Here is a 15,891-nt window from a genome sequence, read left to right on the forward strand (position 1 = left end):
GAAAAAATAATAAAACTTATTTACATAAATATTCAGAACCTTTGCTATGAGACTCAATGGATTTTATTTATTTAACTAGGCAAGTCAGTTAAGAACAAATTCTTAGTTTCAATGACGGTCTACCCTGGCCAAACCATAACGACGCTGGGCCAATTGTGCGTCGCCCTATAGGACTCAATCACGGCCGGTTGTGAAACAACCTGGAATCGAACCAGGGTCTGTACTGATGCCTCTAGCACTGAGGTGCTCTACCACAGACCGCTGCGCCATTCAGCATCCTGTTTCCATTGATAATCCTTGATGTTTCTACAACTTGATTGGACATTATTTGGAAAGGCGCACACACACACGCCTGTCTAAATAAGGTCCCACAGTTGACAGTGTATGTCAGACTAAACAAAACAAGCCATGAGGTTGAAGGAATTGTCCGTAGAGCTCCTAGACAGGATTGTGTCGAAGGCACAAATCTGGGGAAGGGTACAAAAAAAAAAAAAAAAAGATTCTGCAGGGCCATACTGAGCAATCGGGGAAGAAGGGCCTAGGTCAGGAAGGTGACCAAGAATCTGATGGTCACTGACAGAGCTCTAGAGTTTCTCTGTGGAAATGGGAGAAACTTCTAGAAGGACAACCATCTCTGCAGCACTCCACCAATCAGGCCTTTATGGTAGAGTGGCCAGACAGAAGCCACCTCTCAGTAAAAGGCACATGACAGCCCTCTTGAAGTTTGCCAAAAGGCACAAAGACTCTCAGACCATGAGAAACAAGATTCTCTGGTCTGATGAAACCAAGATTGAACTCTTTGGCCAGAATGCCAAGCAACACCATCCCTATGGTGAAGTATGGTGGTAGCAGCATGTTGTGGTGATGGTTTTTTTTAGCGGCAGGGACTGGGAGACTAGTCAGGATTGAGGCAAAGATGAACAGAGCAAAGTACAGAGGGATCCTTGATGAAAACCTGCTCAGGACCTCAGACTGGAGCGTAGGTTCACCTTCCAATAGGACAACGACCCTAAGCACACAGCCAAGATAATGCAGGAGTGGCTTCAGGACAAGTCTCTGAATGTCCTTGAGGGGCCCAGCCAGAGCCCGGAATTGAACCGGAGCGAACATCTCTGGAGAGACCTGAAAATAGCTGTGCAGCAACACTCCCCATCCAACCTGACAGAGCTTGAGGATCTGCAGAGAAGAAATGGGAGAAACTCCCCAAATACAGGTGTGCCAAGCTTGTAGCGTCATACCCAAGGAGACACGATACTGTAGTCACTGCCAAAGGTGCTTCAACAAAGTACTGAGTAAAGGGTCTGAATGCTTATGCAAATGTGATATTTCAGTTTTTGTAATACAATTGCCATTTTTTTAAACTTTTTCCTTTGTCATTATGGGGTATTGTTTATAGATTGATGAGGGGGTGAAATTATTTAATACATTTTAGAATAAGGCTGTAACGTAACAAAATCGGGAAAAAGTCAAGGGGTCTGAATACTTTCCGAAGGAACCGTAAAGAGAACAATACTTGTGCCCCATCCATTCCATGCCAGCTAGACAAGCCATTGTATGAATTATATCAATTTGCATATGAATGGAGTGGAAATTAGCTGACTTTGATCTGTAAGGTATGTAACGTGTCAAGCAGATTACACATTTTCTTTGCTATTTCTTAAACTAGCAATGTTTGAGACATCGATTTCATGTTGTTGAAATGTTAACAAGGTACCCAAAAGTAGTTTGAAGTAATGTCATCTTATTAGCTTAACAAAACGTGTTTAAAAAGCTAAATTGTCACAGAAATCAGATTTCTTTGCATAGCGGGGATGAAAAGAATGTCATTTAGGTCATCACACGTTGATATAGCAACAGACGCTAATAGTTTATCGAATTCCATTGTAACACTTTTTTGCAGGGACACACCATTTGTCATGACAAGCCCTACAACTGCAAGTGTATTAGTATAACAAACTGAAAGAACTGCACATGAATTGCCTGCCTGCGTTTCATCCGAGGTCCTACAGAAGTTCAACCAGCCCAGCTCTGTCAGAGACCAAAATCTAACCAACACAGAGCCAAGACGAGCCTCTGTCTCAGAGATCATATAGTAGATTTAAACTAGGCATTCCCAACACACTTTAAGAATTCCCTGATGGTGATGTATGTTTATCACTGCAGAGAGGCAGACACACTTCATGATGCACTTACTGGATTAACCTGAAAAGATTCAATTACCAACATATACCCACACACACCCTTACTTTTCTGCCACCAAAGCTCTACCCCTTCATAAAGGCTAGTTATTGTAAATATGTAGTGCCAATCCTGCCCCTATTTAAACTGAGGTGAGAAGCCCCTGTTAAATGAGCACAGCTTTGAGACAAATGCATTGTCTCACCTCATCGACTCCAGATCCCCCTGCCTCTTCTGAGATGACTGCTATAAAAGCCCTTAATCCCAGGCTTGATTCACATTACATGCTAGCTTTACCAATGTAATGTTGACCATGGGAGTGTCCCACTCTACCGTATCCTACCTTAACACCCCACCGTATCGTACCTTAATAAACACCTGAGAAGGGGGCTTTTAGTCATTGAGAACAATTGCCTTTTACAATACTGACCTGGTTACGTCCACCTCAGAATGTATAGGAGACAAGCAACACACTATATGTTGCTAATATAGTGCATTTGTGTTTGATGAACAGCTAGGTCTGTTTCTGAGTAGATTGTGAGTTGAAGAGTAAGAAATAAAATACTGATGTTTGTTTTTCAACGCACATGCAGTTCAGTACTGGTGTGTTACTGCTATAGTACATGGGTTATAATAAAGTTTAGTTGCAGGTGTCAGTATGTTAATGTATACCACATTAACAGCCAACTAGTGTACTTCATTTTTCAGTCAGTTTCATAAACAATGGTTGTCCAAAATGCTGCTTGGCATCTTAAGAGTTATCTTGTAACATGCGTTTAATGGTCCATGCACATTTGGGCTAATGAATTAGGCTACTGCTGGCAGTGTGCTGTGAAGAGATTGTGCAGGGATTACTTCTGTGACGCATCAATATCCATCTCTAATATGTACAGAGAGACTGATATACACCAACTGTATAATGTAAATGAGGATTCACAGCATTGTTTAGCCTACATAGTGGACGAGCCTGGTGATGCGTTTTGTATCTATTCAATATCTCAGACAGTATTGTAATACATGGCCTTGCTACATAGCAAACATAATGCTGCTAGTGACAGCAACTAAGAGACCAGCCTGACCTCAAAGACTAGACGTAACATAGTAAATGTAAATCTGACATTCAAATTCGTATATGTTAAGTTTTATGGTTAAATAAGACAGAAGGTTACTTAAGCCAAAAACAAAAGGAGGTAGTTTAGTTGGGGAGGATGCAAATCAAAGGTTATTTGTTCACATTATTCAACTTTATCATTTTTGTTAATTAGCAACTACTTATTTTTAGCTACTTTGCAACTACTTAACTACCATGTTGGCTAACCCTTCCCCTAACCCAAATCTTAACCCCAAATCGAGGTAATGTTAGCCACCTAGCTAACATTTGCATACCAAATTGCAATTTATCATATGAAATGGGTGATGGACACCTGCAAATGAACACATATATCATACTAAATGGGAAACAGATTTACTTTTACTATGTCATGTCTACCCCCAGGGTGCACAAGAACGTTTGGGGAAAAGTAACCCCATCCTTTTTATTGGGGAAATGGAAGAAGAGCCTGTGACCTGACTTCTGCTTTTGGACGTTAACAAGGCCGCACTCCATCTTAACTCCTCCTCCACATTTACTGGATTGGTTGAACAGTGTAGAAGAGAACCTCCCTGGACAATTGTTATTATATCATCAGGACCTGAAAGAAAGAACCGCGCTGCTCAGGCGCATCTTTTACGCCTGCTAATTTAGGTTAGGCAAGAATAAACCATAAAGATAACAATACTCGTTCTAGCTGTAGCCATTCTCAGAACCAGAATCTAGGGTTCAGAACCTTATCTACCACTTCAACATGGACCTAGCTTGGGCTTTCTATTATTCCGACAATACCTAGGAGTTAAATTGTTTAAAAAAAATAAAAAAATCACATCCAGCCCATGCCCCAGCCAACAACAATGTCACACTGACCCCAGTTATAAGCCCTAGCAGGAAGTTATCTAGCAGAGGGTCATGGCTAGAAGGAATCGCACAACATGAGAGCCGCAGCGCCCATTTGCTTAGATTATTTAGCTCAGCAAGGGGTGGCACAGATTAACCTTCACACACATTCAGGCAAAGCACGGGACATTCTCATAATGAGACAGGTCCTGCGTAAAGCGTAGCCTAAACTCAGCCTGACACGGACCACATAAAAAATGCATAAAGTAGGCCTATAGTCTTTCGTGCCCTGACACGCAGTTTATCCTTACCTCCCTAGTCGCAGTTGAGCTTCAGCACCGGCGTTCGTCCTTGTTTCACTGCCTATACGACGCTTATCTTTGAATGATGTTTTAATCCAACAAAGACTGTTGCATTTTACGGGTAAATGTATTATGTTGCCTCTTGCTTTAGCCCTTCTGTTGCCTGTCAGGTGTCCGCTGTTTGCGGGCTACTGTCTCTCCGTTGACAATTGTGAGCGGAGTGGTCGGGAGTTTTGGCAGATGCCACAGAACGCGTCTTTATCCGATCCCTTCTCAGCGTCGGTTGGTTAGATTCGAGCGAATGCCTGGTGGGACAGACACACCGTGTGGCTACTTTACTCCACGATACCGCTCCTCCCCTTTTGCTTTGGCTTTCTACAGAGCCCTACAGCGCCTCTCACTTGTCTTTGTATAGAACTACATAAACTTACATCTTGGAAAGACTGCATCTTGGTAGCTTTATTTACTGCGGTGTTCACTAAAAAGCAGAAACATTCGTTGCGGAGAGCTGTGGAGTCGACCAAAAGCCCACCTGAGGTCAGGTGTCCAAACGGCGGGAAAAAATATATTATTTTGTGTCAATTAAATGGACCTTCTCCCAACATTTGAACATAATCCTACTAAGAATAATACATTTCAATAATTCATTTCTAAATTAATACAAATATATTTGTGATATTTTGGGCATGAAAAATACAAGAGGCCTAGGTTATAACATTCCTCTCAAATTTGATTTGGGAAAATTTAGAAATCCCCTCTAGCGCAATCAATAATGGAAGGAAATAACAGTCTGTCACAATAACGAAAACAAAGCCCTGCAATACATTTCAGAATAATTGTTTATATTTCTAGTTTTCCAGCTCTAGACCAGCAATATATGTATATTTATGCACCAGCAATATATGGATATGTATGCGCAGTGGCGTGTGTCGGGTTCGCCGCAGGGCCCCAGTTGCGCTACACTGCATTCCGTTGGGCTTCAACTGACCTGAACGTGTTTCTACAGCTGACCCACAACAGCGTCCAGAGGCCTCAGCAGGTAGCTACTACAGCATGCAATACAGTTTTTTTGTGTCGACTCAGGCACAAAAAGAGTGCTACATTTCTCAAGCTTCTTACAAGAGTTGCAAACACAGTATATTTCTGAAAAAATTACAATAATTTGTTATAGATGTTATCACATTTTAAAATGATTTAGATGATTTGTAGTATATTTTTTACGTCACCTTTTATTTATTTTGAAAATACCATGGTGTAAATTGTATATTTGGAAGTGCAATCTCTTTGAAAAATAATATTAATGAAACATCAATATTACAATTTGTGAGTGCTCTGTGCACACTAGAATAAAGCACGAGGACATTTTTCTTTATAGTAAAAATGTTGGCCTGTGGCAATTATTTTCAAGTCATAATCTAATTTTACAATTTAGTACTAAAGTACATTTAATTGACAGTAGAATAAAACGGATATACTGAAATAAAGTAGGCCTATCAATTGTTAATAGCCAAAAAGAGGACACACTCAGAAATACTGTAACCAGATAAAACTGCTGACCCTGTGCACCCTATGAAGTGAACAGAATCTCAAGGCGATAAACAGAAGTAATTGGGCCCAGGGGGGAGGGAAGGGAAGTAACCCACCACCTCATCTATAAGTGTAGCCATCTTTGTTTAAACCTCTTGCTGCTGATCTATTACTGCCTCAATATATCCGCAGGGGTACTATATTTCAAATGGCTAAGACAAAGGAGCATGTGTCCTAAACAACCTACCTTGATAAATAAGGGGGGGGGGTACACAAACGAAGACAAACCCCCCCCCCCCCCCAAAAAATGAGTGTATAAAAAACGAATGAACAATATAAAAAGAAACATTGGTTTGGATGGACTACTGAGTAAATATAACGTGTTAATCGTCTCAGCAAACCACCTGATTAATCAAAGACAATCTGACCCCCCCATCCACACACACAAAACAGAAAAACACTTTTTTCCTCAACAGCTTCAGTACGAATCCTAACTTCAATGCGTGACTGAGTGAACATTTGACTAAAGCAGAAGTAATTTCACACCTTTATGTGTGGCTAACAGTGAGGTGCAAGAAAGCAACAGTTCTGCATTTGTGTGCAAACTGCTGCTGATAGAACATGATGTCTGTCCTTGATAGTGGAGCTCACCAAGAGGAGCAATTGAATGGCTCCAGCATAGAAATAGAATCCATACCGCTGGGCTGATGGAACAAAGGTCGGGATGAAGAAAATGTGTGGCATAGTAGTGGTCTTGAATAAAGGTCTCTGCTATATAAAAGAAAGCATTCCAATACTGTGATAGGTCTACCATCGAATCGCCATTGTGATCATTTGGAGCTGCAAACAACTATATGAAAGGTACTTGTAAGTTCAAGAACTTGGTTAGTGTCTCTTATTCCATTATATTCAATAGGCGAAAACAATTGAACTGAAGATGTTTTGTAAAGATGACATAGAATTTTGTAGAGGATTGTAATATTTTCAGCCCTATTTCTGCATTAGTAAAATTAGAGGTATACGAGCAACTAACTTCACAGTTTTACCAGATCTTGTATCCCACCAACAGAACCCAAAAGGACAAGCATTGACATTATTAACAGTCAACACACTGTTCTGTCGTCAGTTACGTTAAGCTGCAGAATTAGAGTAAAGAATTGTGACAAAAAAATGAACACTTAGAAGGAAATTATTCAGAGACTCAGAGAGAGAGAGACAGAGAGCGACTCAGAGAGAGAGAGACTCAGAAAGAGAGAGACTCAGAAAGAGAGAGACTCAGAAAGAGAGAGACTCAGAAGAGAGAGAGAGACTCAGAAGAGAGAGACTTAGAAAGAGAGAAAGAGAGACAGAGACTCAGAAAGAGAGAGACTCAGAAAGAGAGAGACTCAGAAAGAGAGAGAGACTCAAAGAGAGAGAGAGAGAGAGACTCAGAGCAAGAGAGACATACTCAGAGCAAGAGAGAGACTCAGAGCAAGAGAGAGACTCAGAGCAAGAGAGAGACTCAGAGCAAGAGAGAGACTCAGAGCAAGAGAGAGACTCAGAGCAAGAGAGAGACTCAGAAAGAGAGAGACTCAGAAAGAGAGAGACTCAGAAAGAGAGAGAGAGAGAGACACAGAGAGAGAGACTTAGAAAGAGAGAAAGAGAGACAGAGAGACTCAGAAAGAGAGAGACTCAGAAAGAGAGAGAGAGACTCAAAGAGAGAGAGAGAGAGACACAGAGAGAGACTCAGAGCAAGAGAGACAGACTCAGAGCAAGAGAGAGACTCAGAGCAAGAGAGACAGACTCAGAGCAAGAGAGAGAGACTCAGAGCAAGAGAGAGAGACTCAGAGCAAGAGAGAGACTCAGAGCAAGAGAGAGAGACTCAGAGCAAGAGAGAGAGACTCAGAGCAAGAGAGAGAGACTCAGAGCAAGAGAGAGAGACTCAGAGCAAGAGAGAGAGACTCAGAGCAAGAGAGAGAGACTCAGAGCAAGAGAGAGAGAGACTCAGAGCAAGAGAGAGAGAGACTCAGAGCAAGAGAGAGAGACTCAGAAAGAGACTCAGAAAGAGAGAGACTCAGAAAGAGAGAGACTCAGAAAGAGAGAGACTCAGAAAGAGAGAGAGAGAGAGACACAGAGAGAGACTCAGAAAGAGAGACTCAGAGCAAGAGAGAGAGACTCAGAGCAAGAGAGAGAGACTCAGAGCAAGAGAGAGAGACTCAGAGCAAGAGAGAGAGACTCAGAGCAAGAGAGAGACTCAGAGCAAGAGAGAGACTCAGAAGAGAGAGACTTAGAGAGACAGAGAGACTCAGAAAGAGAGAGACTCAGAGCAAGAGAGAGAGACTCAGAGCAAGAGAGAGAGACTCAGAGCAAGAGAGAGAGAGAGACAGAGAGAGACTCAGAGAGAGAGACAGACTCAGAGCAAGAGAGACAGACTCAGAGCAAGAGAGAGAGACTCAGAGAAAGAGACTCAGAGAAAGATAGAGAGACTCAGAAAGAGAGAGAGAGACAGAAAGAGAGAGAGAGAGACTCAGAAAGAGAGAGAGAGAGAGACTCAGAAAGAGAGAGAGAGAGACTCAGAAAGAGAGAGAGAGAGACTCAGAAAGAGAGAGAGAGAGACTCAGAAAGAGAGAGAGAGAGAGACTCAGAGCAAGAGAGAGAGAGACTCAGAGCGAGAGAGAGAGAGACTCAGAGCGAGAGAGAGAGAGACTCAGAGCGAGAGAGAGAGAGACTCAGAGCAAGAGAGAGAGACTCAGAGCAAGAGAGAGAGACTCAGAGCAAGAGAGAGAGACTCAGAGCAAGAGAGAGAGACTCAGAGCAAGAGAGAGAGACTCAGAGCAAGAGAGAGAGACTCAGAGCAAGAGAGAGACTCAGAGCAAGAGAGAGACTCAGAGCAAGAGAGAGACTCAGAGCAAGAGAGAGAGAGAGACTCAGGAGAGACTCAGAGACTCAGAAAGAGAGAGACTCAGAAGAGAGAGCGAGCTACTCAGAGAGAGAGAGACAGAGAGAGACCGACTCAGAGAGCGAGAGAGAGCAACTCAGAAAGAAAGAGACCAGAAAGAGAGAGAGAGAGAGAGCGGCTCAGAGCGCGCGCGCGAGAGAGAGCGGCTCAGAGCGCACGCGCGAGAGAGAGCCCGAGCGGTGAGCGAGAGTCTCAGGGAGTGAGAGAGAGACTCAGAGAGAGCAAGCGACTCAGAGAGCGAGAGAGAGCAAGCGACTCAGAGAGCGAGAGAGAGCAAGCAACTCAGAGAGCGAGAGAGAGCAAGCAACTCAGAGAGCGAGAGAGAGCAAGCAACTCAGAGAGCGAGAGAGAGCAAGCAACTCAGAGAGCGAGAGAGAGAAAGCAACTCAGAGAGCGAGAGAGAGAAAGCAACTCAGAGAGAGAGAGACAGAAAGAGAGAGACCCAGCGAGAGAGCGACCCAGAAAGAGAGAGAGAGAGAGAGCGCAACTCTGAGAGCGACTTAGAGAGAGAGCGACTCAGAGACTCAGAGAGAGACTCAGAAAGAGAAAGAGACTCAGAGAGAGAGAGAGACCCAGTGAGAGAGCGACCCAGAAAGAGAGAGAGAGAGAGAGAGAGAGAGAGAGAGAGAGAGAGCAACTCAGAGACTCAGAAAGAGAGACTCAGAAAGAAAGAGAGAGACTCAGAAAGAGAGAGAAAGAGACTCGGAGAGAGAGATAAAGAGACTCGGAGAGAGAGAAAGAGACTCGGAGAGAGAGAGAAAGAGAGAGACTGAGTTCAATAATGCTGAAAACCACCATGTCTATGGCAATGCAAGCTAGGAAGGGAAAAACTTAAAGCGTCAAGTATTCTGATATCCAAAAGCCCTTTTTAAAAGGGGAAGACTTGAACTTGGCAAACATTCATTTACAATGACATTTACTTACCCCTTGAGATGATGGAAATATTTCCTGCCTGTGTCCTTGTTGGAAACAGTTTCTCATGCAAAAATATTCCTAATTTCAAACCCCAGGGCCCTTTGAATTTTTTTGTGACCCAATAGTGCCATTACACACAGGTGGCTAGTGCTGCACAGGCCTGTTTTAATAGACTTAATTTCTCATACAGCTGTGACATTGAAATATTTTTTCAGATGAGTAAAAATGTTAAATGAATATTCAGTTAATATATTCATAGGAGACATTCCATTCATTGAATATTCATCCCACCAATCTTCCTTCTAGAATCTGAGGACACACAAGCGAGCACACACATTCACCCCAAACCAATTATTGGGGGGGGGGGGGGGTGAATTCCCCAATGAGGTGAACACTAACTCACACCCCTAATGAAGCCACAGGTGTCTCAACCTCTCGACCAATGAACAGCTCTAATTGAGTAATTTCAAAGTGTGAGTTGTCAACTGGCTTTAGTTTACTTACTTCAGCCAGGAACTAAACCACCTATTTCCCCCAAATATCTCACCTCCAGAGTCAGATGAATTGGTTTGGTCCAGACTATGATTGGCTGAGGCACATTATTTTGTGGCTGGTTGAAGAAAACACCTCGGCTCTCTCCAGGGCCAGGAAAGGGCCTAGGTGTTCGGAGAGTGTGGAAAAAACTATCCAATATCTAGCTAGGTGTTTGGAAGGGGAAAACATCCAACATTAACACAGGACTTGTACTCAGGTGTTATGTTGCAAAAGCTGTTTTCTGTGTCTGAGAATACCCCAGAGTGAATAAGGCTGAGCAAAATGAGTCTTAGTGACATGCCATGTAGTAACAACTTTCCTTTTACGCCATTAGCTTTGGAGGATAATGGATGTGAAAAATAGCTGTTAAGAGCTTTCTGGAAGGAATGGTACTGCTCTGTCCAGAAGTGCCATATAAGAACGTGTTTTATCCGGTATGAGTGCCTCATATCACAAAAATCTACACAAGGCAACAAATGACATGAAGTGTATGTCATTACTCCTGTTAGGAGGAAGTAAAACTGTACGGAAGCCCATTCAGAACAACAATCAAATCAAATAAAATTTATTTATATAGCCCTTCGTACATCAGCTGATATCTCAAAGTGCTGTACAGAAACCCAGCCTAAAACCCCAAACAGCAAGCAATGCAGCTGTAGAAGCACGGTGGCTAGGAAAACCCCCCTAGAAATGCCAAAACCTAGGAAGAAACCTAGAGAGGAACCAGGCTATGAGGGGTGGCCAGTCCTCTTCTGGCTGTGCCGGGTGGAGATTATAACAGAACATGGCCAAGATGTTCAAACGTTCATAAATGATCAGCAGGGTCAAATAATAATAATCACAGTAGTTGTCGAGGGTGCAGCAAGTCAGCACCTCAGGAGTAAATGTCAGTTGGCTTTTCATAGCCGATCATTAAGAGTGTCTCTAGAGAGTTGAAAACAGCATGTCTGGGACAGGTAGCACATCCGGTGAACAGATCAGGATTCCATAGCCGTCAGACAAATAGGGAGTTATTAGCTATGTAAAAAATAGAGAGTTCTCATCATTATTATTCGTAGCCGTTTATTTACCACCACAAAATGAAGCTGGCACTAAGACCGCGCTCAACCAACTCTGTAAAGCCATAAGCAAAGAAGAAAATGCTCACCCAGAAGCGGCGCTCCTAGTGGCCTGGGACTTTAATGCAAGCAAACTTAAATTAGTTTTACCAAATTTTTACTAGCATGTCACATGTGCAACCAGGGGAAAAATAATCCTAGACCACCTTTACTCCACACAAAGAGACGCATACAAAGCTCTCCCCTGCCCTCCATTTGGCAAATCTGACCATAATTCTATCCTCCTGATTCCTGCTTACAAGCAAAAACGAAAGCAAGAAGTATCAGTGACTCGCTCAATACGGAAGTGGTCAGATGACGTGGAGGCTACACTACAGGACTGTTTTTTTAGCACAGATTGGAATATGTTCCGGGATTCATCCAATGGCATTGAGGAATACACCACCTCTGTAATCGACTTCATCAATAAGTGCATCGATGACATCGTCTCCACAGTGACTGTACTTACATATCCCAACCAGAAGCCATGGATTACAGGCAACATCCACATCGAGCTAAAGGCTAGAGCTGCCCCTTTCAAGGAGCGGGAGACTAATCTGGACGCTTCTAAGAAATCCCGCTATGCCCTCAGACGAACCGTCAAACAAGCAAAGCGTCAATACAGGATTAAGATTTAATCCTACTACACTGGCTCTGACGTTCATCGGATGTGGCAGGGCTCGAAAACTATTACGGACTATAAAGGGAAACCCAGACACAAGCTGCCCAGTGACGCGAGCCAACCAGACGAGCTAAATGCCTTTTATGCTCGCTTCGAGGCAAGCAACACTGAAGCATGCACGAGAGCACCAGCTGTTCTGGATGACTGTGTGATAACGCTCTCGGTAGCCAATGTGAACAAAACCTTTAAACAGGTCAACATTCACAAAGCCGCTGGGCCAGACAAATTACCAGGACGGGTACTCAAAACATGCGCGGACCAACTGTCACGTCTCTTCACTGACATTTTCAAACTCTCCCTGACCGAGTCTGTAATACCTACATGTTTCAAGCAGACCACCATAGTCCCTGTGCCCAAGAAAGCGAAGGTAACCTGCCTAAATGATTATCGCCTCGTGGCACTCACGTTGGTAGCCATGAAGTGCTTTGAAAGGCTGGTCATGGCTCCCATCAACAGCATCCTCCCTGACACCCTAGACCCACTCCAATTCGTATATGGCCCCAATAGATGACGCAATCTCAATCGCGCTCCACACCGCCCTTTCTCAACTGGACAAAAGGAACACCTATGTGAGAGTGCTGTTCATTGACTACAGCTCAGCGTTCAAAACCATAGTGCCCACGAAGCTCATCACTAAGCTAAGGACTCTGGGACTAAACATCTCCCTCTACAACTGGATCCTGGACTTCCTGATGGGCCACCCCAGGTGGTAAGGGTAGGCAACAACACGTCTGCCATGCTGATCCTTAACACTGGGGCCCCTCAGGGGTGTGTACTTAGTCCCCTCCTGTATTCCCTGTTCACCACGACTGTGTGGCCAAACACAACTCCAACACCATCATTAAGTTTGCTGACGACACAACATTGGTAGGCCTGATCACCGACAACGATGAGACGGCCAATAGGGAGGAGGTCAGAGAACTGGCAGTGTGGTGCCAGGACAACAACCTCTCCCTCAATGTGAGCAAGACAAAAGGAGCTGATCGTGGACTACAGGAAAAGGCGGGCCTTGGAGTCCACATCACCAACAAACTATCATGGTCCAAACATACCAAGACAGTTGTGAAGAGGGCAACACATTTTCCCCCTCAGGAGACTGAAAAGATTTGGCATGGGTCCCTAGATCCTCAAAAGGTTCTACAGCTGCACCATTGAGAGCATCCTGCCCGGTTGCATCAAGTCTACACTTGTTGTATTCGGCGCATGAGGCAAATAAAGTGTGATTTGATTTGAATATGAGAAACAAGCCTTAAACAGTATCTCTCCAGATTTAACACATACACTCTCCCTTAAAGGAGAAATCTACAGTTGCTACATACATTTTTGTCATATATTCAATATCACAATGAATTAATGATACTGTATGCACCCATTGATTCTTGAAGAACACAACTTATGATCTTAGTTCAGCTGTCATATCAGTGCGCGTCATATCAGAGACATTACTGTGCAGCTGTATTCATCGACCTGGCCAAGGCTTTCGAATCTGTCAATCACAACATTCTTATTGGCAGACTCGACAGCCTTGGTTTCTCAAATGATTGCCTCGCCTGGTTTACCAACTACTTCTCTGATAGAGTTCAGTGTGTCAAATCGGAGGGCCTATTGTCCAGACCTCTGGCAGTCTCTATGGGTGTGCCACAGGGTTCAATTCTCGGGCCGATCAATGATGTCGCTCTTGCTGCTGGTGATTCTCTGATCCACCTCTACGCAGACGACACCATTCTGGCCCCTCTTTGGACACTGTGTTAACTAACCTCCAGACGAGATTCAATGCCATACAACTCTCCTTCCGTGGCCTCCAACTGCTCTTAAACGCAAGTAAAACTAAATGCATGCTATTCAATCGATCACCGCACCTGCTCGCCCGTCCAGCATCACTACTCTGGACGGCTCTGACTTAGAATACGTGGACAACTACAAATACATGGGTGTCTGGTTAGACTGTAAACTCTACTTCCAGACTCACATCCAGACTCGCATCTCCAATCCAAAATCCAAAATTAAATCTAGAATCGGCTTCCTATATTGCATCCTTCACTCATGCTGCCAAACATACAAACATTTTTATTTTTTATATTACCCCTTTTTCTCCCCAATTTCATGGTATCCAATTGTTGTTGTAGCTACTATCTTGTCTCATCGCTACAACTCCCGTACGGGCTCGGGAGAGACGAAGGTTGAATGTCATGCGTCCTCCGATACACAACCCAACCAGCCGCACTGCTTCTTAACACAGCGCGCATCCAACCCGGAAGCCAGCCGCACCAATGCTTCGGAGGCTACACCGAGCACCCGGCAACCTTGGTTAGCGCGCACTGCGCCCGGCCCGCCACAGGAGTCGCTGGTGCACGATGAGACAAGGACATCCCTACCGACCAAGCCCTAGGCCAATTGTGCGTCGCCCCATGGACCTCCCGGTCGCGGCCGGTTACGACAGAGCCTGGGCGCGAACCCAGGGACTCTGATGGCACAGCTGGCGCTGCAGTACAGCGCCCTTAACCACTGCGCCACCCGGGAGGCCTGCCAAGCATACTCTCGTAAAACTGACCATCCTACCGATCCTCGACTTCGGTGATGTCATCTATAAAATAGCCTCCAACACTCTACTCAACAAACTGGATGCAGTCTATCACAGTGCCATCCGTTTTGTCACCAAAGCCCCATACACTACCCACCATTGCGACCTTTACGCTCTCGTTGGTTGGCCCTCGCTTCATACTCGTCGCCAAACCCACTGGCTACAGGTTATCTACAAGTCTCTGCTAGGTCTCTGCTAGGTAAAGCCCGCCTTATCTCAGCTCACTGGTCACCATAGCAGCACCCACTAGTAGCACGCGCTCCAGCAGGTATATCTCACTGGTCACCCCCAAAGCCAATTCCTCCTTTGGTCGTCTTTCCTTCCAGTTCTCTGCTACCCATGACTGGAACGAATTGCAAAAATCTCTGAAGCTGGAGACTCATATCTCCCTCACTAGCTTTAAGCACCAGCTGTCAGAGCAGCTCACAGATCACTGCACCTGTACATAGCCCATCTGTAAACAGCCCATCTATCTACCTACCTCATCCCCATACTGTATTTATTTATTTATTTTGCTCCTTTGCACCCCAGTATCTCTACTTGCACATTCATCTTCTGCCGATCTACCATTCCAGTGTTTAATTGCTATAATGTAATTACTTTGCCACCATGGCCTATTTATTTCCTTAACTTACCTCATTTACACTCACTGTATATAGACTTTTTGTTTTCTTTTGTTCTACTGTATTATTGACTGTATGTTTTGTTTATTCCATGTGTAACTCTGTGTTGTTGTATGAGTCGAATTGCTACGCTTTATCTTGGCCAGGTCGCAGTTGCAAATGAGAACTTGTTCTCAACTAGCCTACCTGGTTAATTAAAGGTAAAATAAAATAAAAATCAGTGCGCCCATCAGAACCCAAAATATAAGCTTGTTTAACTCCAATGTTTGTAAACAAAGGAAACGTAAACAAACACTTTATAGCCTCAAAACATGGTTAAAACTATCATTTTAATATCATGGATGGTCAGTCCTTGTCTATGGATTTGAGAGTGGTTTAATTTCTCCAGCCCCATCCCTCAGATTTTTACCGAAAGTTGTGGGGAGGACGCTTTGTTATTGTTTCAACTCAAATGGACCATTAAGGGCTTTTCAGAGAGCCATAGTATACTTCTAAGATATTTACTGCAGGTGGTTCAGCCATCAGCCGTGACCAACAATCAACACATGATGCAATACACTTTCTACATCCCTCCAAAGTGGCAA

At 44.0% G+C, this 15,891-nt stretch overlaps 1 protein-coding gene across 1 annotated transcript in view; it reads right to left on the reverse strand.

Annotated features, from left to right (window-relative positions):
• The window catches only part of LOC139407289 (kelch-like protein 29), a 381,932-nt gene extending 377,324 nt beyond the window's left edge, over positions 1–4,608 (reverse strand). Inside the window, exon 1 of the mRNA XM_071150934.1 lies at positions 4,420–4,608. The gene's annotated coding sequence lies outside the window, so the exon portion shown is untranslated. The remainder of the gene's footprint in view (positions 1–4,419) is intronic.
• Positions 4,609–15,891: the final 11,283 nt, after the last annotated feature.

Source organism: Oncorhynchus clarkii, chromosome 4 (assembly GCF_045791955.1).
Source record: "Oncorhynchus clarkii lewisi isolate Uvic-CL-2024 chromosome 4, UVic_Ocla_1.0, whole genome shotgun sequence".
Lineage (NCBI taxonomy): Eukaryota > Metazoa > Chordata > Actinopteri > Salmoniformes > Salmonidae > Oncorhynchus > Oncorhynchus clarkii.